Source organism: Calidris pugnax, unplaced genomic scaffold (genome assembly GCF_001431845.1).
Source record: "Calidris pugnax isolate Ruff unplaced genomic scaffold, ASM143184v1 scaffold20, whole genome shotgun sequence".
In the NCBI taxonomy this organism is placed as follows: domain Eukaryota; kingdom Metazoa; phylum Chordata; class Aves; order Charadriiformes; family Scolopacidae; genus Calidris; species Calidris pugnax.
The window spans coordinates 22492010-22517940 of NW_015094510.1; the positions used below are offsets into that span (position 1 = coordinate 22492010).

The 25931-nt window shown below is 38.8% G+C and overlaps 2 long non-coding RNA genes across 11 annotated transcripts in view; both read left to right on the plus strand.

Annotated features, from left to right (window-relative positions):
• Positions 1-83: 83 nt before the first annotated feature.
• The window catches only part of LOC106902430, a 35665-nt gene continuing 9817 nt past the window's right edge, over positions 84-25931 (plus strand). The window contains exons 1-10 of one of the 10 annotated variants that reach the window (XR_001414505.1): positions 93-142; positions 2645-2693; positions 3216-3304; positions 3766-3906; positions 11280-11453; positions 13615-13685; positions 14133-14231; positions 14825-14882; positions 15049-15131; positions 21143-21286. This is a non-coding gene — a long non-coding RNA (uncharacterized LOC106902430). Of the gene's footprint in view, positions 143-2182; positions 2694-3215; positions 3305-3765; positions 3907-7583; positions 7729-11279; positions 11454-13614; positions 13686-14132; positions 14232-14824; positions 14883-15048; positions 15132-21142; positions 21287-25931 lie in introns of those variants that run through there. The other 9 variants (XR_001414512.1, XR_001414507.1, XR_001414514.1 and 6 more) reach the window with 9 other exon arrangements.
• LOC106902431 lies at positions 16614-17675 on the plus strand. Its single transcript, XR_001414515.1, has 2 exons — positions 16614-17232; positions 17499-17675. It is a non-coding gene; the product is annotated as an uncharacterized LOC106902431 (long non-coding RNA).

Below are 25931 nucleotides of genomic sequence, written 5' to 3' on the forward strand. Positions count from 1 at the left end.
CCGCCGCTGGTGCTGCGCAGTTTCCGGTGCGTCCCCGCCGCCATGCCGGCCCGGTCGGCCCCGCCCCGCTCCGCTCCCGGCAGGCAGCAGCGGCGGCGGGCGGGAGCAGGGCCGCGCGGCGGCGGGGCGAGCAGCGCCTGAGGTATTCTCCCTCCCCACCCCCCCGTCCCCGCGGCCCTTCCTCCGCGCTCCCTCCCGCGGAGCGGTGGGAGGGGACGATGCGCGCCGCGGCCCGCCCGCCCTGCGTGGGGGACGGCCCTGCGAGAGGCCGCGTCCCTCCGTCGCCTCCCCGGGCGCCTGAGCAAGGAGGGGGCCCGCACCTGCTCCCCCCCGGCCCGTCGGAGGGGTGAAGGGCGGCAGCCCTGTGCCCCACAGCACCCGACCGGTACCGGGATGGACGGTGCTGCTGCCCCACAGCCGCGCCTTCTCCTGGCCGTGCCTCCGCGCCTTGCTCGGGGCAGGGAGTTGTGGATTAATCTGCAATTCGTTGACCACTTGCTTAAAATCACGCCCAGGGCGTGGTTTAACCCGGTCCGAGGTTCGGTACCTCGAGTTTTGCCTTTCTCTCCTCACCGGCTGCGGTGATGTGCGGGCTCCCTTTTGAAAATGCTTTCTCTTGGTCAGCCTAGAGTCTGCCTTGCAGTTAGTTGTTTTTTGGAGGTTTCAGTCTCAAGGGGTTGAGGCGATGTGGGGCTCTCGGTCCCAACAAGCGTCTCTGCAGTCGGGAGTCTCGGGCTGATGTGTCTCGAGTGATTGATGCTAGCTTTGGAGTCCCTGTCGGCTCGTTTTCCTTGAGCCTGGGCTGCAAGGAGCTCAACAGCAACGGCATTTAGGTCAAGGCTCTGCTTCAGTTACGTCAAGAAGGCTGTCAGCGTGGACCAAGCCAGCCTGGTCCCCGGGGCTGGAGGATGGAATGAGTCAGGAAATTGTTCTAGTGATAGCATGGAAAATGCCTGCTCCTGTACTGTATGCCTCTGCGCTCCTGACGCCAGCTGCGTTTTTAAAAGACGTTTAGAATTGTATGATTTACATCATGAAATCATCTCTTAGGATGATGGCTCCATTGTAACGTCTGTAATCTAGCTTTTTGCTGCAGCTATTTCTTTAGTTTCTTTAATACAGCAATGTTTCAAAGCTTGAATTAACATTTTAGGGTATTTTTGCTGTATTGGTGGAAGTAGTTGCCTGACTGGAGAAAGATTGTGATGAAACTTGGTGATAGTTTTGTGAGGAGTGCTTCTTTTAGATTGATCTTGGGTTTTGATTCATTAGTGCTTTCATTGTGGAGAATGTATTTTTTTCTATGTACTTGCATCAGGAGTGTAAAGCGTTTTTGGGTAAGTTGAGTAGGAGAGGGAACTGGCCAGCTCTGCAGTCATTGAGACTGGTGTTTCTACACACGTATCAAATGCAGTGTGTATTCAATCTCTTTTTCGGTGGCTCAGTTTGACTGTTAAAAATGGTCAAATAATGCAATCCACTGAAAAATGTTAAGTAGATTCATTAGGTGGTTGTATGTATGCAGTGATTTTACAAGGTATTTTAGGATTCACTGAGTAATGTGTTTTTAGCCCTAGTAATACTTACTTATGGTTTAAATACAGTGTTTGGATGTATGACAATTAATATATGCTCTGTTTAGTAATTTAAAGGATAAATTTTTAGCTTATTTTCATTGCAGTTTACATTTTTACTTTTCCCAGGGGTAACTAGGGTCCTTTTTATTTTGTTTTGGGCTTCCACCAAGCGTAAGCTTCTTTTTCAAGTGCATACTGCATAACAGCTATGTGGTAAAAGCTGTTTGCTTGTGTGTATGTGTTTGTGCTGTAGAATGATGAAGTAGATATTTTTCCTGCTCGTATTGCCCTCCCCCCAGCTTTTTTTGTAAGTTAACTTCCATTTGGGGACCGACTTTTTACTAGAGTCTGTAGCTATAGGGTAAACTAAAAGAGCATAGATTCAGACTAGCTATAATGAAGAAATTTTTTCTTATGATGAGGGGGGTGAAACACTGGCACAGGTTGCTCAGAGAGGTGGTAGATGCCCCATTCCTGGAAACATTCAAGGTCAGGTTGGATGAGAGTGTAAGCAACCTGAACTAGTTGAAGATGTGCCTGCTCATTGCAGGGGCGTTGGACTAGGTGACCTTCCAACTCAAACCATTCTATAATTTCAGGTATTTTCTATATACTGCTAAGTACCACCGTATAATTTACTGGCATCCCTCCCTGGTGTTCAACTTAAATAAAGGAAAGCCTGGGCCAAAGATAGAATCCAGACCTGAGTTTTCCCATGTGCTCAAGGAACAGAGTTTGCACATTGGCAAAGACAAGAAACTGAGTTTTTTCATCTCAGAATACAATAGAACTTCATTTGGCCTGAGTAAAACCATCCTAAAGTAATAATTACTACACGATGCAAACTCCAAAGTCACCAGGAATTGGTCTGGGTGTTCCAGATGCGGCTGGTAATGACTTTGGGATCTAGTTAGACTGCTGTTTGCTCATGCGGGTTCTCTCCAGCATGTTGTGTCAGTTTGACTAGATGTGGTTTAGATTTAACTAACAATGTATTAGCACATGGCCTATTTCTGGTCTTATTGACTTTCATCTTTACCTTTTTAAACTGTTTTTTGTTAACATAGGAAGAGCAGAGGGGTTTTCTCATATAATTTTGAAGCTGCTTTGGTTCAGGTGAGTGAACATACGTATCTATTTAACTTACTGAATTAAGGTATTCTCTGTTTTCAAGCATAATTTGCCAACTTTATCATTACATTGGCCGTAAAGACTTTAAAACAGTTTATTATAATATTTCTAAAAGGCATATCTGGAAGGGGCACTTTCCATGATGAAAGCCTGTTCTATTAAGCAAGTAATTAAGCATGTAACAGAAAAAAACCCATCTTTTTTTGTTATTATGTTCAGATGTGGAAGAGAAAATTTAATCATGTAGAGGCTCTCCCCCAGCCCCCCAGGTGAACTCTAAAATTAGTGTTGTTTAAGGCTTGAGATATATATGTTGTTTTCAGAGAGTAACATATCTGTATCAGGAATCATTATCTGGAAAATAATTACCCATGTTGAGGAAATAATATTCAGGGCATATATTTAGAAGATTGTGCTCAGGCTGAGAACATATGCTATTCATGTGTGTCTTCTAAAAATATTTTCACATGCAAATTACACACCCGTTGGCTGCTTGCTTCTAACCAGATTGCTGCTGCATGATGGTCCTTCAGAAACTGAATATGGAGTGGGAGGTACCAACTGAAAACTTTTGCTCTGAAGATTTTGTTTCTGAGGTTTGTTGTTTGCTTGGCTTTCCATTTTCTTTTTCCAAAAACTAACAAAAGAACATTAAAATTTAACTTTGCAATGTCCCAATTTGGAAATGTAAAAAGAACACAGTAACTAACTAATTACATGTATGCATCTTTTTCTGTTTAATGCTTAAATATGTTATTAATGTTCTGTACCACAAGAAAGCTTACAGTCACAGTAATCTGAGCTTTGATAATTTTTGTGTATATATCTGTGATTGTAAACTTTCTCGCATTTCATAACTACTTTTAAGTCCACAAACTACTAACATTACTGTTTTTAACGTGTACATGTAGTAACCTTTGGCTATCGCATTGTAGTATTTTGACAGAGAGGGAGATCATTCTTGAGGCAGAGGTTATAAAATCAGTAGCTAAAACATGAAGCCAGGTTCTTTTTTGTCAACTACTACCTTTTTTAATCCTTTTTTTTTTTTTTCTAGAGTAAAAACCTCTTACAAGATATTTTTAAGACTTTTTATCCCCCCCTACAATTTTGAAAAGAAATGCTACATTGTTTTCCTACTATAGTGTCTGTAGTCTTGGCAAAGCAGGAGAAATCTATGCACTGCTCTGAGTTAAAGGTAGACTTGTTTTTTTCTTCGATCTTAAGATTGGCTCTTATTTTGTCATCCTTGCTCTGTAGCAAAGAGAGAAACTGAACACTTAACGCCTGATGCAGTGTTTTCAGAAATCATTGCAAAGTTTTCCATTTGGGAATTGCAGCTGGCCTTCAAAATACTTTTTCTTAATTGTCATTCTCTTCTTTGAGTTATTTTAGCTCCCTGTCCTACAGCCTGTAGGCTCCTGACTCCATTCCAGTAGGGAGAAATAGCCAAAACTTAGTAGCTTTTGGGTTTTCAGGAATTAGTTCTTTTCAGGAATGTTTCATGTGGGAAAATATCAGTGATGAAATGTAGCTTCAGAAAGCCGTGTAAAGATGAGTGAGCTTTGGTATGATCATGGTCACTGTGTTGTGCATTTGTGTCCTTAGGATTCTTCCAATAGTTAGGTTACATTCCTGTGGCATCATGGTGTTGCATTCCCACTCTTAGTGTGAGTCAGCGTAAGTAGAAAATGGATTTTAATGTTGATGGAAGAAACTGAATTGGACCCAGCATGAGATAGTATAACAACAGTCAAACAAAATTCATGTCTCTGTAAGGCCAAAGATCTTGGCTAGCTTGATTAGGGTGGTGAGGCCTTTGAAAATGGATGGGGAAGTTTGGAGATATATTTGTTAAATGACATGCACAAGAAAAAGGGCTAGAGCAAGCAAAGTGTTTTTGAAATTAAGTAAACAAATCATGGATAATATTTGATGCCCAAATATGGTATGTTGGTTTCTGGTCTCATACTGAGTTTTTTAATTGGTATTGCTCTTTAAAGTCAGGTTATATTCGACTGTCCTTTTTCTTTGGCCTTTATACTGACTTTCTGTTCTTCTGCATGAATTTTTTTCAGCAATAGCAGCTGAAGGCAGTATTTTACAGGACTTGGGAAAATTGGGATGATGTAAAATGTACTGTTTCTCTTTTGGGTGTATTTATGAAAATGCAATTAACTCCAAATTTTATCTATGCAAGTATGTGATATTTGATGTAACATATGACTCTTGGATCTAATTGTTTCATTCTGTTTTCAAAGTAACTTTGAAGGATGACTGTTTTGTTTTCTTGAACCTGAATACATGTGGTTCTTCACCCTCAAAAAGCAAACATTTTGTGCCTGGGCCATTATCCTTCTCCAAATAGATGTTTTTTAAAAAATCCCCAAACTGTTTGTAGAAGCTTTTTTTGTAATTCTTAGGTCCTGCGTTGGTGGGGAATGTGGGGAATGGACGGGGGAGATGATGGTCGCGACAAAAAAATATTACTTTTTTTTCTCTGGAACCTAAAATATCAATATTTTAACTTCTAGCTGAAACCAAATATTACAGCCTTTTTGTTTGCTGATGTAAATTTATCACCCCTCTCATTCTCATGTGTTGCAACCTACTGGCCTGTTAAATGCGTCTAATTGTATGTCTTCTTCCCTGTCAATCTCTAAACCTTTCTTTATACTTTAAAATTAGAGATAATATGTTCCAAGGCTGTGATAATGTTCAGTAATTGTTCTACACAAAGCATAATTTCTACCTTTGCCTTTAAAACAGAAGGGAACCGCTGTAATTGTCCTTTTCAGTCTGATAGTGCTTTTTCTTTATATCAGAGTTGTTATTAACTAGCCACACTGATAATTTTCATATAAGCTGTGATGTGTAATGCAGAAGTTTTTGAGGCATGCTGATGTCATGTTATCTGTATACTGTTGTCGTTCTCTGTATGCAATACAGTATAATTGACCCTTTTTTTTTTTTTTTTTTTTTTTTTTATTTTTTTTGAGCTGCTGGACATGCTGTGTTTCTGATTGCTTCTCCAAACCCTTTCTTTCAGGGGCCACCTGGACTCCCAGGACGGCCTGGAGAGCAAGGGATAAAAGGCGATACAGGACCACCGGGAAAGTGAGTGTGGGGTTTAGTTGGTGGGTGCGGTGTTTTTGGTGGGCGTTTGGTGTGGTGTGTTTTGTATTTGTTTGGTTTTTTTTGTTGTGGTGGTTTTTTTTTGTTTGTTTGTTTTTTTTTTTTTTTTTTTTTTTTTTTTGGTTTGTTTTCTAGTTAAAGTTGTCTGAAAAGTAGTTTCACACCTTGGTGAAAACTCAGATCCAACCATCTGCTTTTTATATGGCAGCAGCACCCGGCAAGGCTTGGGCATCTCTGTCTTTGTATAAGATACCACGAGCATGTCTCCTTGCAATTTGTTCACTCCTCCCTCAGACAAGGTGTTAGGACAGTGACTTGTTACTTGGTAGCCAGATACTGAGCTTCCCATCTCAACTAGAATGCCAAATACTATAGAAGGTTCTATAAACATGGAAATGCAGTTAGTTTTGCTGCAAATGAGTATTCTTTAGTAAAATTTAACTTTCTAAAACACCGAAGCAATATATTTTGATATTAAAGGGGAACTTAAATATTTAGTAGAATCAATTAATTCAGCTTCATTAATCAGAAAAATATTAAAGTTTCTTGGAAAAACTATAAAGATATCTAAGATGGAGATTTCGCTGCTGAAGATATTCTTTTAGTTTTTGGATCCATCTGGTATCTCACTTTTTGGCTTTAAAATTGCTTGCTTGATTCTTGTCTCTTGCTGCTTCCTACCTGCATCTTTCATGATCGTGTGGTTGACGCATGTGCACCCTCATGTGACCTAACTTCTGCCACTTATACACTGGCAGGAACGCTTGTTGAGGGGTCTAAGTGTAGCACTTTTTGTGGATAATTAAGAGTAAAAACTCTTGGAGTACCCTGTACTTTAAGAGCTAGTATATCAGTTCAAATAGGGACAGGCCCTCTATGCAACCTAGCATATGCCTGTGGCTATTAATGAATGCTTTGGGAAGGCATGTAAATAACTGTAGAATTTAAAAGGCTTTCAGTGTATTTTTTTTAAATACTGGTGTTTAAAAATGCCTTTCAGATGAGCCTAAGAGCAAGGGTATCGAAGCTGCTAAAGTCAATTTCTTTCTTTGGATATATCCTGCTGCTGTTTATTTTTTGTTGCTGTTGTTACCACCCAAAGAGCCTTTTTATGGTTTACACCAAAGTGTCCACAGTAAATAAAAATGACCATGAAATGCTAATAAATTAACAAAGTAAATAAAAATATTATGTTCTCTTTCAGCTGTTTTAAATAAACCTAATTTCATTAAGTTGTGTTAATATCTTGTTATTTACAGAAGCAGGTAATAAATGTTTAAATAAAATCATTATTTAGAGAATGAATTTTTCTTTTCTATTTAGTTACTGTGGTAGAGTTCATGTATTGCCACACAGCACAGAAAAACCATTACTGTATTTTATGCTTCAGAACAGAGGTATGTTACTGAATTAATATAAGGCAAATTTCTTTTGTAATACAGCTTGTGTTGTCTGGTAATCGTGGTTTACAAAAAGTTTCAACTTTTTTTTTCTTCTTGTTTCTTTGGATTGTTTTAGTGATTTTTTTTCCTTTTTTTTTTTTTTATTAGCAATGCTGTACCATATTAAGTCACTTCTTTGTGCATGAAAGAAACGGTGTAAACTTGAATACAAATCCAAAATGAAGATCCTTATCAGAGGAAAATTACAGCAACAAAATAAACCGCACTACTAAAGCTTTTTTTTTTTATTAGCAATGCTGTACCATATTAAGTCACTTCTTTGTGTATGAAAGAAACGGTGTAAACTTGAATACAAATCCAAAATGAAGATCCTTATCAGAGGAAAATTACAGCAACAAAATAAACCGCACTACTAAAGCAGAACTTCCCAAACTTACTCTGCTGAAGTTCAGGCCCTGGCATTGATGATTAAAAGGCCATTGGTATGAATAGTGTTAATTTTCCTGGTTTTATAGGTACCTCTCAGAGCAGGACCTCTATCCTACTTTTATCAATCTGTGAAACACACCTGAAACCAGGACCCAACTCTATGCTTCCTGCCTCGCTGACTGGTCAATCACCCTCCATTTCAGTCCATCCTATTCTCAAATACCAAAGTCTATTCATGTACAGCAGGCCTGCTTCCAAAACTGCTCTCAAAACGGTACCTGCTCAAAAGATGTTTAAAGTGAAATGAAAGTGTGATACTGGTTACTGGGGTAGCTGGGAAGTACTATAATGTGCCATGCTTAGGAATAATGTCTGGCAAGTAAGTGGTCCCACAAACCCTTCTGCAGATAAGTAATCCTATCAAAGGGAGTTGAGTGCATTTGATTAAGGATTACATGCGATTAGTGGTCTGCAAGGTTAAGAGTGCGACCTGTATCGTTAATGAGTATTCACATATTAATGCTTTTTTGAGCTGGAGGTTGAACTAGAGGACCTCTGATCTCTGTTCCAACTACAAGGATTTTATGATTATCACACTTGCATTATGTAAATAGATATTTCATTTATAAAAAAAAGTATTAATTTAATAAGCTAAGTCCTAGGAAATCATTGCAATTATTTTACCTACTGCATCATGTTGTAGCACAGAGTTGCAAATTTGACCCAAGTTTAAGATTTAAAATGGTAAGAGAGATACACCCATGCCTTTTTGTCTATTGGATTGAATTCCTTGTCTAGGAATTCCTTCCTAGCATTCAGTTGACTTGGTTCCAGTTCTGAAACTAGTCCAGAGTAGAGTGCCTGAATATTTGATGCTTTATGTGCAGTTGAGCTGTGTGAATGGACTTAAGCTTACCAGGTATTTCACCACTGAGACTAGGGTACCAAAGCCATCAGTGCAGGTTAACAGACTAAGAAAGGCTTGAGACCCTAAAAACTTTCCAAAGGAAGGACTCTGAATGTGAGAGGGCATACTTATATTTAAAAAAAAAACCAAATCCAACCAACAAACAAAACAAAACCACCACCAGCACCCAAAAAAAGCCCAACAAAACTTTCCATGGTTAGAATATACTATGTAGATTCTTGAATATATATAGATCTCAAGACACAACTGTTTAATATACGATACATGTTAAGTGAATATTAAGATGAACAGTCTTTACCATTATTTAGGAAATTGTATTTTGATTAACAGTAGTATGATCCTTCTCATTAAGATGTATGAGGAATTCTTATGTTTGGATAAAATTTGTACATGTTGATACATCTTTTCTCTTCTCATTTAGTATTGTTAATTGCTTACTTTTAAAGAGTAGTTGGTGATAAGAGAGGAAATCTCAAAACTACTGGCTGTAAAAGGCCAATCGTTTTCACATGCATGTGATCAGAAATGTTTTTATGTAATATTTCAGCACTTCAAGTACGTGAATTAAGCACAGTAACAGAATATAGTTGTTACCGTGTCTTATTGGTAGCAGCATATTTCAGGAAAGTACTTGGTTATTTGTATGCTTTTACTTAAAAAGAAAAGGAGGATGGTAACATAGTAAGTAATGTGTTAAGGACTTGACAGTTCTGTTGGACTTTTAGGGAGTATAGAAAGCAATGAAAAGGAATAAGAGGCGCAAGGAAGGAGTGGAGTGATTTCTTTATGCTACTTTTCACCAAAAAGATATCGCGAACATTTTATTCTTTTCAAATAATGTTGATGAGACATTATCCGGTTAGAGAATCCAAAGACTGAATGCTCGAATAAAGTGCTAAAGACCCCTAAGTCATGAGGACTTGATGTGATTCATTAGTTCTGAGGTTCTAAAGGATGAAGTGGCTGATCTGCTAAGAATGCATCTTGTTAGGTTGAGATGCTGTGCCAGAAGACCAGAAGATATCAAGTATTGTATGTACTGTATTTTTAAGCTGAATGCAAGGAGCAGAGCCAGAATTTGCAGACCAAGGACTCATACTTTAATGCCATTTAAGTAGATTTGAATATTGAATGGACAGTTAAGCAGTTCTGTGAGCACAAAACTTAACAGCACTTAGTTTCCTATGTAGATGTATCTTAGATATAATGAAAAGTACCAGCTGCAGCTGGGGTATTATAAGGTGCCTCTCTTATGTATGTGTCTGCTTTCTAATACCATGGGCATATGCTGCAGCCTCTCCTTCAGTTTGGGCAGTTTGTGGGTTTATCTTCTCTACCCACCAGTCCACTACTTGGAATTCTGAAATCTTTGAATTCTTATTAAATTGTAAATGACTTTTGAATCTTCCTCTTTGACAAAGCTGTTTAAAATCAGGTAGTGGATTCAAAAGTTAGGGTCAGGCATAACCTAGGCAGACATAACAAATGGCATTAACCTGTCTTTAGTTGTCTAAACAACAGTCTAAATTGCTTCTGTTGTTGGTGGAAAAGAGAGATGCACCCACGTATATATTCGTATACTCACGTGCCGTGTGTAGTTCATCGCACCTTCTTAAATTTACAATGTATGGTCTTTGGCAGGAAACTGTTTCTGTAACCCAAACGATTTTGGTGTGGCCCTACAAGCACTGATTTTTGGTGCAATTGAGGAGATAGCAAACTGTGATACAGAGGTGGAAATGAAAGTTAAAGCAGTCCAAGAATACCCTATACTGCTTTCAGTGGCAAAGCTGTGATCTACCTTGTAACTTACATTTCTGTGACAACAGTAGTTTCTGAAGTACTGACACTTGTAGCTGGAGTCAGCAATGTGCTCTTGTCTCATTTTCCCTTCTGTTGTATTAGCATAGTCATTTGTGTCATCATGCAATGACTTGGATCAGAAAATTGATCCTGACTTCAAGAGGAGTCTACTGCAAACAGCAATTTTTAACCCGAGTTAGTTCCTCAAAATGATACCGTGAGTGGCTCCACCAGCAGATCCATCTGCACAAATGAGCTTGTGGAACAGGGATAAGCAGGAGGGTCACCTCTGTTTGATTTGGTACTTTTACCTAAATACACGTTCATCAAATTATGCCTTTAGAATCTATTTTAAAAGTTACTAATCTTGTCATCAAATAAGCATCCATGGTAAAATACTACATACATTCTGTAAAATCTGAGACAGTTGCTTGAGGGCAATCTTCTAAGGCTGGATATGTTAGCATAATAATGATACATATTGTTCAGTATTTGCAGTTACAAAATAATTCACAGTGGAAGGAATAACTTGAACTACTTGAAGATAATTCTAAATTACAAGTAAATGTTCTGCAAAAATACATGTGAAAACTTCTTTGCAGTGTGCTCACTGTAAAAGAAACAGCCCTGAAATTTATGAAATGGTGCTCCACAGTACCATTAAATTTAAGTTCTTTACCTGGACATTGCTGCTCAAATAAACTGTCCATCTGGTTTAATTGCAGAAGTCATTTGCACCTACTTTATCGATCAATGCAGACATATATCCTCTATGTGGTTTTTAAAATGCTATTGATAAGTAACAAGTTCTTGAAAATTAAATAAATTCACTAAGTTTACACAAATCAAACACACTTTATTTTTTGCTTTCAGTTCAATTTCTTCAGATTATCTGTAAATTTTCAATAATGGCAATACATTCATTCTGCCATTTGGAGGAGCCTGTGCCACAGAATAATGATGTGAAGGAAGCTCACTTATTTGCAAGGAAGAGTCCTCATTTGGGAACAGTACAGCTGCAGCTAAGAGGTGCTTTGTCAAGTTCAGGTAAGTACTTTTTCTTTGTTATTTTTTTTAATTATACTTATTTGTTTTTTGGTAGGCTGGCATTTTGTTTAAATTACTATACGTGCAGTGTCATGTCAGAGCCTGTCAGCCTTTGTGTTGGTCATTTCCCATGTAAAGTATCCTGAAATGAAAAGCACATGCAGTGGCACACATCCTTAGGAGATGCACAGAGGGAAATTGTTGTCTGGAAAGTTGTTTTAGTATAATTTATTATCTCTGGAGTAGCTGTTGAGGATAGAGACTATGATGATAGTAATGACACAATTCCCTTTTGTTACAAGTTCTCTTTCAGAGTTTCCTTACATTTTTCTTTATTTTCTGAATTCAGTATTTTGCTAAGCCAGAGTTGTTGGTTTCAATGTAACTGTTAATAACTAAGTCTCAAATCAGTCAGGGGAAATAAAAAAGAAGTCATGGTCAGATTTTCACAACTTGAAATATTTTCAAATTTTCTATTTTAAAAAATCAGCTTTTGAATTTTCTGCCAATCAGAATTTTTTTCTAAAGTAGATCCTTAAATCTTGGCATGTTAGCACTGGATCAGGATTTAATTTTACATGAATGGTTACTGTATGTTGTGTTTATGTCCTTTCCAACTCTGACAATTCCATGATTTGTATAACATAATGACTTCACAGCAGAGGCTGGTTTATAGTCATATTCTGCATGGGAATTGTATGCAATGTACATTCAGTAAGAAGTGTTAGCAGTAGAGTAATAAAATAATTAGGAATATTTAAACAGGTACTTGAATGTCTTTTCCTGTGTTCTCATTGCAAACTGTGGGGGTTGGTATTCCAACCAGCAGTCAAACAAGTGATAATTTGAAAAAAAATAAACAGCCAAATTGCTTCTTATCAGAACAACAGAGTATATAGTTTGTCAGCCTTTTCAGTGGTGCATACAAATCTAGAACGTTTTTATGATACCTGTCTTCTTTGTTGCTAAATTACTGGATTACTTACATATATGCATCTATAAAGATATATTTCTATATATGATCTGATGTTAACAATACCATTTGTCTTGCTAAAAATCCCTCAGACTGAAAAGAACTAGATTTAAAAAAATTAATACTGTCATATTTTTGGGGTCCAGTAACAAAGTTTCCTGTTCTGCATGTTTTTATGCACATGCTTAACTTTATATCAATGTCATCCTGGTACAGTACTGATGCTTAAGAACTTCGGTGACATAGAAAGAACAGTGCTTTTTCAGTATAAGCCTTTACTTTAATCCCCTTATACTTAGAGAAAATGTGGAGAGTCTTTTAAATAAAGGCTTTATAAATGTAATGGATAATTAAAAATTAGGAACTATTTAAGAAAAGCTTTTGAAATGTTAGTAGGGAACTCCAAGTAGGGACAGCACCAGTGAAAATGAGGCTGTTGCCTCAGTGAAGTTCTACAAGTTGAAATGCATTTAAATTCATTCTGGAGATATTTCTTAATTTTTCTGGTTTTATTGTGCACTATGGATGCTATGAATAGTGTCTACCAGAAACCAATTTCAGAATGCTTTTTTTATAGATGTGCAGAATTATAAAAACCAAGGGCTTGATGCATCTGACTTAATTTTTAATATATTTAAAGAATAATATTCTTAAGCTTAATAGGTTTTGCTGTTGGTGAGAATGGCTTCTGGCAGTACGTGAGGTCAAACTGTTACTGAACACAGTTCCACAGAAGCTCAAGTGGGACAAGAGTAAAACACAAAGCAAGTTCAGTATTATGGTTGTTCCTAGCACAACTTCCTGTACACGGACAAAAATGGGTTTTCCTCAAGGAATAAACAGAGTCTTGTATCTGAAGAGTAAGGAGGGAAGATATTTGAGATCATATTATTTCTGTGAGCAGTTAAAAGTAATTTCAATTACTTGTAATGCACACAAATATACAAAAATACTTGATTTATCCTACATCAAAAGGTCTCAAATGGTTTATATCAGTTTCTGTTTGTTGTTTTTCCTTTTTGTCTCATGGATAGAATTTCTGAAAGTATTCAACTCTGCTGAATGCTAAATGTGTTTTCCCTGAAATCAATGAGATGACCTGAGTGGGAATAAAGGTTGGTTTATCTTTAGTGAGACAAAGTTAAGTCATCACCAAGTGATTTTGAAATCCCATCCTTGAAATGCTAGGTCTTTGACATTCAGTGGGATGAGAATCTCAGAACAGACTGACTACTGGGGACTCCCAAGCTACAGTTCAGGTAAATAACTTATTTGGAGGAGGAACTTAAAGGTTTCTTCTGATTTAAATTATGATAATTAAGTAGCAAAGGGTGCAACTTAAACTATAAATATTTTCCACTTAACATTTAAAATAGATATGCCTATATTTGTGAGAGGATTTGTTAGTTACAGTTTGAGCACTATATAGTTATTTAACATTTCAGCAGTACTGTTTCTAAAGAGGACTTCTTTACTGGTACAGAACATGAATGTCTAGTTCTATTCCCAGCCACATTTTTATCTTGTTTTCCAACATGCAGCCATGGGTACGTGGCTAGTTCAGCTACTGCAATTTCCATTTTGCAAAGACAGAGATGTCTTTTGGTAATGCATGCATAATTTAGAAGTAACAGCTTCTCTACTGGAGTAAGTGTTAGGGGCTCTGTTCAGATCATGGGATTAACTTGGTTTGTTTCCTGCTCCAGCTGGTCCCCGCTTTCTCCAGGGAGAGGGTAGCTCCGTTGTGTGTGTTGCAACAGTCCAGTGCAGTTTGTAACCTACAGCCTTAAAGTCACTCAGAACTGGTACGGCTTTACGTTTATTTCTGCTTTTGGAAAGTACAGTGGTGCAGCAGGTACTGCTACCAAATTAGTGGAGGCAGGAAACTTGGAGAGGAACAGGGTGGGCAATGGGAACAGGAACTGTTATGGCCATCTCCAGTAATCTTTCCTAATTTATCATTCAGGGTCCTCTTTCACTCTCTGTTTTTGGAGGGGGCAGGGGTGCAGGTGGAAAACAGTTCTGTAATTGGTACAAAAAGAGAAAAAAAGTTTCCTATTTAAAAAGCAAAAAGTTTTTCTTCTGTGTGGTAATGTTTCAAAGAGGAAAACATTAAAGCTTTCAGGATTTTTTTCAAAAAATTTCAATTATAGACCAAATTTCAATTATAGACTTATATCCTTGCCTTCTTCAAAAACAGAAAGATGCTGTAAAAGATAATTACTTTGAGATAAAGATCAAGAATAAAAATGCAGAGAAAGAAAAGAAATTCTTTTCTTTAAGAAAAAAGATTACAACAAATCAAAGAAATACATGTATTACTTTTAAAAAATATTTAACTTCAATGAACCATTTACATCAATGAGATATTTTGGGGTTTCTGTGTTCAATTTTGTAGGCAATATAGACTGTGAGAGAAACAGGTGCATCTGAAGTCCATCGTCTTGTTTAAGAAAGTAAGCAACTCTTCCTGCCAAGTAATTGCTTAAACAAAACTATTAAAATGCAAGTGTTTTTGTTTAATGTTAAGTAAGTGGGATAAAAATCACATGCTTTTAGTAAGCTGTATGTTTCTTCAGGGGTGATGAAAAATACAGATCTTTTTTTTTTTCTTTGCCTTAGAATGTTCAGTAATCCCTGTAACTGGTGTCACAGGTATCCTAAACAACTGGGGGCAAATTTCTGCACCTCTTGAATTTGTAAAGGTATGTAAAACCTGAGCAACAGTTACTAAGTGTTCTTGATAATGAAAAAAGATAAATCACATAGCAGATAGCACATTCAATCTTAGAAAAGTGTCATCTTTTAAGAGACAGACCACGTTGCTGTAGGTATGTATGTGCCATTAGCACTGTAAATTAGAAGCACGGGATCTGGGCAATATATATAAACTGAGCACATACCTCTCTTTGTGCCTAGCACATTGATGTATAATGGAATATCTTTGTTCCATTTCTCTTTGGAACACAATTAGCTGCTTCTCCCCTGTCTGAGAGACATATCTTACCTTGTTGCTGGGGCTCGTGATCCAAGAATGTCTGAGAGAGGGCTAGATGGCTGTGAGAGCTGATGTTAAGCCCTAAGGTAATCTTTACAACGATAGCAGACTGGGTACCACCTAACAAACTATGCTGGTTTTGATTCCCACCATCATGATATTCTTTTGACAGCAGGCCCAGAAATTTGTTGTCCTGATCATCAACATCCAGCTTAAATACTCTTCTCTTGGATCCCACCATGTCAATGTTATCATATTGAGCTGATCAGTTACATTTTTGAAAGAGGAGTGGTGTTCCTCGGGGGTCCGTACTGGGACCAGTGGTGTTCAACATCTTTGTTGGAGACATGGACAGTGGGACAGAGTGCACCCTCAGCAAGTTTGCCGATGACACCGAGCTTGGTGGTGCGGCCGACAAACTGGAGGGAAGGGATACCAACCAGAGGGACCTGGCCAGGCTGGAGAGGTGGGCTCGTGCAAATTGCATGAAGTTTAACCAAGCCAAGTGCAGGGTCCTGCACCTGGGACACGGCAATCCCAGGCACAAATACAGGTTGGGTGGAGAATGGCTGGAGAGCAGCCCTGAGGAGAAGGGCTTGGGGGTGTTGGTGGATGAGAAGCTCAACATGAGCCAGCACTGTGCACTGTCAGCCCACAAATCCAACCGCCTTCTGGGCTGCATCAAGAGAAGCGTGGCCAGCAGGTCGAGGGAGGTGATTCTGCCCCTCTACTCTGCACTCATGAGACCCCACCTGGAGTGCTGTGTCCAGCTTTGGAGTCCTCAACACAGGAACCCACATGGGCCTGTTGGAATGGGTCCAGCGGAGGGCCACGAAGATGATCAGAGGGCTGGAGCACCTCTCCTATGAAGACAGGCTGAGACAGCTGGGGTTGTTCAGCCTGGAGAAGAGAAGGCACCAGGGAGACCTCATAGCAGCCTACCAATATCTGAAGGGAGCCTACAGGAGAGCCGGAGAGGGACTCTGTCAGGAAGTGTAGTGACAGGACAAGGGGTAATTGTTTTAAATTGGAAGAGGGGAGATTTAGATTAGATACCAGAAGAGAAATTCTTTACTGTGAGGGTGGTGAGGCACTGGAACAGGTTGCCCAGAGAAGCTGTGGATGCCCCATCCCTGGAAGGTGTTTAAGGCCAGGCTGGATGGGACTTTGAGCAACCTGGTCTAGTGGAGATGTCCCTGCCCATGGCAGGGGGGTTGGAACTCGATCTTTAAGGTCCCTTCCAACTCTAACCATTCTATGATTCTACGACTCTTCTTACCTTTTCTGCAATCTGGCTATGGGAGTTTCAGGGTCTTCCAAGAGAGGATATCACATTCCTATCATGCTCTCCAAGAAGAGGTGTTGAAGCCTGTGTAGTGCCTTGAAGACTAACTTCATTATCCTGCTGTGGAAGGGGTAATTGTGTATGTGAGCAATACAGCTTCCTGGTTGTTTGGTTTAACACCACCCAATGGCCAGAACAGTTAGTCTGAAGTAACACATCTCTTCCAAATGTAGTAGAGGCTGCAGCACAGCAGAAGGAAAGAACTAGAGAAGAGTAGTTTCTGGCTAAGGAAAAGCATACATTTTTGGGGTTACAGTCCAAGTTATGGAATACCATCTTACAGGATACTACTACTGTACTTGGTATCAAAGGAGGACTCCAATCAGCACATGAGAGAGAGATAGTCAGTGACGTCATGTTATGTGTTACTCTGAATACAGCAGTCATTTAGAGACCTGGCTTTGGGACTCCAGATACTTCAAAAGGACAAGTGGTTCAGTCGAAGACACTCTTAAATTAAAGGGTAAAGTATTTCAGTTTGTAAATGGATGAAGTGCCTCTGCTTTGATTTAGCTAAAGACCATGGCAGGAGACGTATCTTTTTGCTAAGTTCAGGACTGCTTCTAGAATTTATTTACTTTCTAGCTCATTGATGAATATGATCATGATTGTTAAGCATATAAGCAGTGTCTGTCTTGGCACGGCCTTCTGCTTCTAAGCACCAAGTAAGGGTGTTAGAGTTTGACCTATTTCAAAAAAGCTACTGCTTTTTCTCTCCTCCATTTTTAGAGGCAGTGGCTTTCATTGCAACTCGCTGTGGACTAACTTCCTATTGGACCATTGAATCCTGGAGATATCAGTCGTTTATGTTCCCAACTTCCAGCCTTGTTTAGCTCAGTGCCCTTCGCAGAACAAAGGGTAATGAATAGAATCTTACATCTCTAGGGGAGCAACCTCAGGCCAAAGGCAAGTGCTATATGGAGTGAATTTCCTAGCCGTGTTTTGTTTAGCAGAATATAAATATATATATATATAGAGAGAGAGATATCTCTAAGATTAATCTCACCTTAGTAATAATGACCTCTGAGAACTGGAAACAGAATCTTGGCTGAGTGGTTTGGGGAAAAAACTTTGGAATCTACAGGAAAAAAAAAATCCTCTTTTTTTTTTCCTGACTATTGGAAAAATTAGCTCATTGTTAAAAATTCTGCATGTGTCAAAATGAGCAGAGGTTGATTTAAAAGTAATTAAAACTTAGAGTATTGCATCACTCTAGGTGCTTTCTGTGAGTAACAAATATTTTAGTTGAAGTTACTTTGGTAAAAAAATTCATAGCATTGAGAAATTACAATTCCTATATACTATAGACTACATTTACTGGCAGGTCCTTAAAGTGCTCTATTAACTATTTGTAATGAGATAATCTTTCTATACAGAGGTGTCATGTTTGCGTAACAAGATTTTCTGCGTAAGTATGTGCTTGTTACTTATTTATGACAGTTCGTTTATAAGAACTGTTGATTTTTATTTCAATTTTTTTTGTTCTTACTGAGGCTGACCAACTAGCAAACAAAACCCCCAAATTTAAGTACCTCAGCTTGCAACACAAATGCATCCCTAAGATTAGAACAAGTTTAAGTTCTTATGAATAAATATTTTCCTTTTTTAAAAAATATAATTGATATAGCTATCAGTACTTTATATGTGCTAGTTAGGTTACAGTCAATACTTAATGAAACACGTGCAATTCACCATTGATAAGCAAGTTACTACTGTAGATATTTTACTTTATGCAAAGATTTCTGGGAGTAGGGTTATTATTTTCAGGGGGAGGGAGGTAGGGAGACAAAAGCATGCCTTTGTTACATACAGTTTTCCTAGCTTATAGAAACATAATTGGTACATTTTCTAGACTTGCACATTATAATTTAAGCTTAAATGAATTACTGAATTTCTGTCCCGCATATGTGCTTTTATCTCGAGTCTGTTTTGGAAGCTACTGTAAAACAAGTCATAAGTAAGGAGGAAAATGCATTCTTGTTTTATCAGGTGATTCTGATGTCTCAACTCAGTTGTCTGGGAGATACCATTCATACTGTCCTTAGGGGAATGCACTAGTTAAAACTTCTTTTTTTCCCGGTTCTTTTCTCCTTTAAGGAATATTTAGGATAGTAACTAAAGTTTGTTCCTTTAGAAGCAAAAAGGTTGTGGTTTTTTTAACACTGCGGCCTGAATTTGCAGATGCTGTTTCAACCAACCAAATAAAGTATAGACAGTGGTGGAAGTACTATTGTGCAGCTGAACTAAAGGGATTTTGTTGGATAACTACTTGCCTGTTATTGTCATTTGCAAGTCAGAGATAATTTCCAAAGCCGTAGTCTGGCTGAGGAGGAGTAATTGCTTTTATGTGTATTTTTCAAGCCAAAACACGCACTTTGTTTCTACCAGTGTTTTTACCAAGATTCAAAATTATCACAGGATTGTTGCTGAAGAAAGTTATTTTTAAAAGAAAAGGTATTATGAAAAGAATAGTGACACCTGAGTGTCACACAGAAAACTCTTGTCAGCTGAACTCCTGACAGAATCTGGCAGAAATTCAAAGTCTGGTTTGTCTCTAGTAATGCCATTAACATTTCAAAGGCTGATGATGTTCTGGGAATTACACAGGAGGGATTATTTTTTAAGTTAAGAATTAGTACTCTAAAGCCTTGCCTACACTAGGAATATTGCTGCTATCTTGCAATAGGTAAATGGACTGTAACTCAGACACTTAAGTTCTCTATCAGACATTTTGCTATTTTATCTGTACTGGCATAATTAAAGTATCAGCCGTCTTTCCCCATAGTGTGAATAGAGCTGTATCAGTATAAAACTGTATATATCGCTATCTTATTTATGCATAGAAGGAAACAACCTAGGAGGGCTGGCCCAATTCCAGAAAGTGTTTTAATTACATTGCAGTTGCTATGCCTGTATAAACTATTTGTATTGGAGACCTTATACCAGAAGAAAGTGACTTCATTCTAGTTTATTTGCCCTTATCCATAGAGCCCCATAAAAAGTTACACCACTTCAGTTTCATAGGTTCAATTTGCTTTTGTGGGCAAACTTGCCCTTTACACGGATTTATCTCCATCTTAGAGGATATAAACGACGAGTGTTTTGACAATAAAAATGCATCTTCCTTTCTGATATAAGCCTCATCTATTCAATTAATACTAGAACAAGTACAGTTTACCATGAACAGTTAGGATATTTCCATCTGGCTGTGTGCACAAAAGCCTATAGAACAGCTGTCCCTCCCCGAATCTTAGCTTAACTCTCTGTTGTTCAGTATGGAACACAATGTTTTATGTACTCTGACCAAACTTTCTATTGCTGTTTTGTAAATCAGTGTCTTGCCTCGCTTTTCTGCTCTGTAAATGAATTTTGTCCAATGTTACCTAAGAAAGAATTAAGAAAGTTGAAGTCAGAATATCAGAACTTTAATCACTTGCAAATAAGGATGATCTGCATGTGCTCATTCTATAATGATAATGTGGAGCAGATTCAAATGATTCCTGTTTTGAGGCTACAGGTAAGGGAGAGATCTTGGTCACATATTAAAAGGTGAGGAGGGAGTCATGATGGGGAAAAATTTGAAAATCAGTATAACCCTTCTGCTCTAAGCCTGGGAGCAGGAAAGGACAGACCTAGTCAGAGAGTAACTAGCAGGAACAGAGAGAGCCAAAAGCCCAGGGACCTTTGACCATTCAGAGAACACACACTACTTTAATTAGCTGTTCTCTGTCCTGTGCTCACTGACTGTTTGTTCCACTCTGTTTCCGTCCATTCTACCTCTTTACTTCTGCTTCAATCCTGTTTACTTCATATGCTTTTTTCCCCCTACTCTGCCCTCCTTACTCTATATCTCCTTCCATTTTCTTTGCAAGCAAAAGCCACCCCCAAAATAGAACTACTGTTACATTTACTACAGTCATGCTGTTTGTGAACTTTTCCCCCACGCTGTCTTATCTGTTTAGACTGTTGGCTTTTATATAATCGGGGACCTTTTACTGGTCTGTGTTTATGCGCTGTCCAGCATAATGGAACTTCAATGTTCATCAGTCCTTAGAAGACCTTAAATATGATTAAGAATAATATTCCTTTATCCTGCATTTTTATAACAAATCACTTCTAGGCAAATGACCCCTAATGAGATGAGATATATGAGATTTAACAGGATAAGAGGAACTTTTCTCTTGCAGTTTTTCTGTAGGTGAACTAGTGATTTGCAAGTATAATGTTATAACTGTGGTTATACTACAGTCCAGCATAATATGATGAACATCTCAGAATGAATTTTATATTGACTATGTTTGCATTGCACTTGCAGTGGTTTGCAAATGTTGGTTTGTTTTCCATGTCTTACAGCTTTTAAATTTGCTTTCTAGAAACCATTTTGGTAGGTGAGGGCTGCTTGTCAGAAATACATACCAAAGCTTGAATGCAAAACAAGCATGATATTAATGATGGATTTGGATGGATCTCTTAAGGATAACAATGGATATGGCATCTTCAGAAGTAGTGGCATTCAGGTAAGAATTTGCATGTAATTTTTTGAAAAGTACATCATAGTTCTCAGTAAAATGTGTTGGTGCACCTCTGACAATTTGTCTCATTGTTTATTGAAAATTTCTTTTAAAATGTGAAAAGGAGGAGGATTGATCTATATTGTGCAGTATTTTAAATTCTGAAACAGTGTACAGCAACTTTAGTTTACTTAGCAGTTACTTCTTGCATATAAAACCCGTTAAAGTGTCTTTTTAGAAAAGCATGTTATTTTAGAGAAGTAGTTAATGGCCATTTATGGCTCACTGTTTGTGAGCCTATTTCTCTGAATATTTAGAACTGAATATTTTTGAACTACCATTTAAAATAACCAATTTTTTTTTTCACTCAGAGTGTACTCGAGTATGTTATAACTAACCTCTGGTGGCATATTTCACCACTACACATGTAACTGTTCTAATAGGCATTGCATCCAACTTTGCAGGAGATATGAAACACTTATCCAATTATTAGCAAATTAATCATAGCTGGAAACTTTTAATCCTTGTATAGGTTAAAAAAAAAAAGTAAAACGGCTGCATGCTAAGTGACTATACTGGTACCATTTTTTCATAAGTTTCATGCTATATAAATAATGTACATAATTAGAAAATGCAAGTAGAAACACCAGTGGAAGCTTTCCTATAACTATACTATAGTAGAAGTGGTTCCTTTTAATTTAGTCTTTGAAATAGCTTAGGCCAGCAATTCCTTAAGCAAAAATTATTGGTTTTACCAAAACCAATTATGTTCTTATCAATATATATACTGATATCTCAAAATTCACAAAGAATTTGTGCCTTTGTTTTTTCTTCCTATTCTTTGAATCACACTGGTGGTTGGTATTGCAGTGGGACCTGTTCTGATAACAGCTGGCAGTTCTTCAAGCTGCTTCTTAAAGGTCTTTTGAGGTCCTGGGTATGCATACACCATGTAGTAAAGAGCAGCACAGAGACTGAGCGTTCTTCTGATGAAGCAGGGACCTGTTCCAGCAGCATGCTACTTCCAGTGAAATTAGGGTTTTGACAGGCCTCAAGAACGCCTAATTTTCTTATGCCATGCTGAAAGCGGTGGTGGCTCAGGAGCCGATACACAAGCAGATTAGGCATTAATTGGATGTTCAGTGTTGGTCAGAGGGATGGTGGTTAATGTCTGTGAGGGGTAGCAGTGGTAACAGCATTTGGCCCACTGCACGCCTGTCAGAGGCCTTAGCGCTGTTGAGGGGCAAGGATAAGGAGCTCAGACACATCATTGTGCTAATACAGATACTTCTGATGGGCATCTGAGGAGAACAGCAAAACTGTAGAGTGTCCTGGGCAGGGAGGAGTACCAGGCTGGCTGACACGATCTAGTTGTACCGTGTTCAGTTGCACAGTATAGACATGGACCATAACTTAATAGGTACTTAAGCAAGCATTAATCAAAACAGAGTATCCTTGCTAAGATACAGGGAGTACAGAGAATGCCTGGTAGGTAAATGAACTCCTGAGAGGTCTGTGGCCAGACTCCAAAGACCTGATATAAGTGCATGAGTTACACCTGCTTTAAGGCAGTTTCTGAAAAGATGATTGCAAGCAGTCTCCTCATTTGAAATTAGATTTGTGTGGAAGTGACTAATAGTGACTTCCATTTAATATCCCGTTCCGCAACACTCAGCTTTTCATTTTTACTTTCTAGGTGGGTGGGAGATAAAATCTGGCCCTTAAAGTGCTATGCGCTCGTTCCGGTGCCAAAATACATAACACAAATCAGCAACTATAATGTAAGGCCATACTAGGTTCCTCTAGCTGCACTGGACAAGTATGCATGCTGCTTAGATACATTTATAAGTAGTTTTTTAAACTGCTGTGAACTGCTTTAGGCTATCGTAGTAACTTGGGATGAGGAAGTCCGGCTGCTCACAACTTTTTTTTTTTTTTCCAGGCTAATCTTTCGCTCTGGTTCATTGCATGGCAAATGTTTATTTATTTATTTGATCTGTTTATATTTTAAACCAGCTTTTAGGGGAAGGTGGGCTCTTCTTAGTTTTAAACCCTCTCAAATTTTGGAGGGTATCAATCAAGAAAAACCTAATTTGTAATTTCCATGTGGTAGAGGTATCTTATATGTAGTTGCAGTAGTTATAAAAATCAAGGCTGGAATGTCTTTTTTCTGTTGATCTTTTCTAAGGTGACTGGTCTGACTGGCATTGTTTCAAATAAAAATGGTTAAAACAAGTGATTGACTTGTAAAAGAGTTGAGTGTCATTTAGTGTTTAATTCCTCTTTTGCTAAATCATTTTTGTGATATTAACTTTATTTGTGACACTTTAGTAGGTGGAAGCCCGAGGGGGAAAATATTATAGTTCTTTCACAATTCATTAGTTTGTGGATGTTTCTGTTATGTTGTTTCCACCCTGAATGACTCATATGTTAAATGAACATGCCAGCCTAAAGGCATGGACTCAATATTGCAGCCCGCAGTGAAACTTGATGCCATCACATATAAATATGTGGAGGATGCTCGTACCCATTTGAATCCTTGAGAAGCTTTGTGCACATTGGACATGTGTGCTATCAACTACTTATTCAATGTACTTTCTTTCAAAAAGCTGTGTTTTACCATGTCTGATTGCTCTTTTTCCCACTGCTGGTTTGCCTTGTTTGTAGGGTGCATCTGTCTTGTAAGCATAAGTTGGAACCGAGAAACAGTGATTTATTTTTTTTTATTTTTTTATAAAGCAGCACAGTTTCAGTGTGTTCATTTCTGAACTATTTGATAGAGACTATAGGAGTATCTGCTTTGCATTGCCACCTGTGCTTTTTTTTTAATGATTTAGATTCAGAAATGCTTTTAATTGGGAAATTGATAGCACAGATCTAATGCACTCTATATTGTGAAAACACTTGATTAGAGTGAACTAGTTGGTTTCTGGTTATCTTACCTATCCTTGAATTTTGGCTTTCTAACAAATTTAATTTTTCCTTGTTTAATAAAAATGTGAAAGACAAACCAGATTTACCTATTGACAACAAAAATTATCACTTAAAATCCTGAAACTTCATACTGGAGCACTGCAAGAAGCAGGTCTAAACCTGGCCTGGGGTTCTAGTCCTACATTTCTTCAGTATCTGTAATACGGAGACATTTCTTTAGTATCAGTGGGGTGCACTCACAGCTGCAAGACGAAATGAAGGGTTTGGAACAGTATGTGAAGTAAAATTTTTCAGATATTGTTTTGAATCTTTAGGATGTTTGGGTTTTTTTCATGTGCTACATAGTAGTATTAACTCTAAGCCTGCATTCATTTGTATGTTGAAAATATGTATATAGCTCCAGAATTTTTGTTCTCTAGATGATAGAGCTGTGGTTTAAATAGGAGTAAGACAGATTGCTGAGACACAATAGATAGAACATAACATGAGCCAGGTACTTTGGGTTTTAAATAACGGTCCTGTTCTACCATGTGTAGTATGTAGTGGAGGAGTTTATCCCAAAGTGAACAGATACATTTATATTATGCTTGTAATAAAGAGTGGTCTTCCCATAAATTTTCATTTCACTCTACCCGTGGCTGTTCGCTGTGTGCTAGTTTTTCTGGCTGTGTCCCTATTCCTTTTCAGGAGGAGTCTGTCGATGCTCACTTAACTCTGTTTCCACCCATGTGGAGCTTGTCTGTCCATCCCTTGTCTGGTTTGGGCTGCAGGACTCTAGACACGTTAATGAAGACTATTAACAAAATTGATCCCCATTTCCACAGGAAACACTTCAAGGCAATAAAAGTAGCAGTTTCAATCTTGTTTCTAATTCTAGCACCTCAGACCAGGTCATCTCAGGTCACTTAAGGCTATCTCACTAAAAGAGTATAAAAGCTGTAAAAATATCACAGAATTCTACTGTTTGATCTTCAAGTGGTGTTGAAATATTGGCAAGGAGAGCAAAATGAAAATACATCAGAAATTGCCACTGTGGCCAGGCTGGTGTGTTTGAGGGAATGGGTGTAGGTGCAGAGGGCTGTATCTCTGCCCTCCTGCACGGCTGTGTTTGCTCTCCATGTACCTAGGTAGCAACAGGGGGACAGGAACGGGGCGTGCTGGCATATTCCACATCTGCAGGTGTAAAAGCTGCCTCACCCCGCCTGTTCTTCCTGCATTTCTCTGCGTCTCTGCATCTTTGGCTTGTCAAGATCCTTCCTTCGTTTGGCAGGAGGGACCCTGGAATGGTGGTAGTGCTACAGCATGGGCACTTGGAGTCCCGCTCTCACTTTCCCACCTGTTTCCGAGCCGGTTTTCCTTTCCTGTCCTGCGTGATGAGGACGCACAGCTGAGTCCTGAGGCTCTCATCAGTTTCTCATGAGCGCAGGCAGGTTCGATGCCGGGCGCGGAAGGTACTGACCTTTCCCTTTTCCTGTCGAATCCTTTAGTCCTTTTCTCCCGGGGCGGTGCTTTCACCGGGGGCTTTGCTTCCTCAAGCCAAACCTTGCCTTGGGCCAGCCGGCAGCGCCATCAGAAGATGGTCTCCGTGAGGATGAGCAGGGCAGCGCCCGGGTGCCGCGAGAGGCGAGATGCACTAGGACCCTGGAGGCTGCTCCGCTCCGCTCGGCTCCGCTCGCCGCCCGGCCCCGGGGCAGCCGCAGCCGCCGGGAGCCGGCCG